Source organism: Limulus polyphemus, unplaced genomic scaffold (genome assembly GCF_000517525.1).
Source record: "Limulus polyphemus unplaced genomic scaffold, Limulus_polyphemus-2.1.2 Scaffold2846, whole genome shotgun sequence".
Classification (NCBI taxonomy): Eukaryota; Metazoa; Arthropoda; class Merostomata; order Xiphosura; family Limulidae; genus Limulus; species Limulus polyphemus.
The window spans coordinates 66,087-67,036 of record NW_013668456.1 but is presented as its reverse complement, the minus strand read 5'-3'; the positions used below and the strand labels follow the sequence as shown (position 1 = coordinate 67,036).

The 950-nt window shown below is 37.3% G+C and overlaps 1 protein-coding gene across 1 annotated transcript in view; it reads right to left on the bottom strand.

The window, feature by feature from the left end:
- The window catches only part of LOC106468042 (ATP-binding cassette sub-family F member 3-like), a 38,223-nt gene that overhangs the window by 7,179 nt on the left and 30,094 nt on the right, over positions 1-950 (bottom strand). The gene's annotated exons all lie outside the window — the stretch shown is intronic.

The following is a 950-nucleotide window of genomic DNA, read 5'->3' as shown; positions in this document are numbered from 1 at the left end:
TCCCTATCCCATCTGTGTGTATGGACCACTCTACCGTCACTATCCCATCTGTGTGTATGGACCACTCTACCGTCACTATCCTATCTGTATGTATGGACCATTCTACCGTCACTATCCCATCTGTGTGTATGAACCACTATCCCATCTGTCACTACCCAAGAAGCCCTTTGTTCAATACCAGAACTCACAAGTTGTGCTGTACAATGAAAAAATAAATCACTAAAACACTGTCTGTCTGTCTATTTATGCAGTTGTCATTTAAATACAAAGTAATGTGTGTGTGGTGGGGGGGGGGATTTGCAGTTAATTATAAATTTTAGGCCTAGTGGTTTCTAACGGTCTGCCATCTTATGGCATTTAGACCATAACTGTTAATAGTTTAGTTTAAATATTCTGGGTTAAGCCACATTTCAATGAAATCATTATCTATTAGGTGTACTTCAAAGTAACTACAAAGCATCGTAGATTTTAAAGTACACCTGGAAATCCTTCAGCTCAAAATTATTATCGTGATGCAGACATAACTAACTGATCAACAAGATGTCGATGGAAATATTTTACACTTACCTGGAAATTACTCAAGAATTCTACTGGTGATACCAAAATATTCAACTAATTAATATAATGATGATTATCAAAAGTATTTTACACCTTCCTGGAAAACCCGCAGTTTATGCTACCAATGATACTGACCTATCTAACTGACCAAGATGATCCTGATTGGAGCATTTTACACCTACCTTGAAACCCTATAGCTTCAAATACCAATGATACTGACGTGTCTAACTGACCAATATGATGCTGTTTAAAGTATTTTACACCTATCTGGAAATCACCCAGCTTGGACTACCGATGATACTGTCATGCCTAACTGACCAATATGATGCTGTCACATCTAACTGACCAATATGATGCTGTTTAAAGTATTTTACACCTATCTGGAAATCACC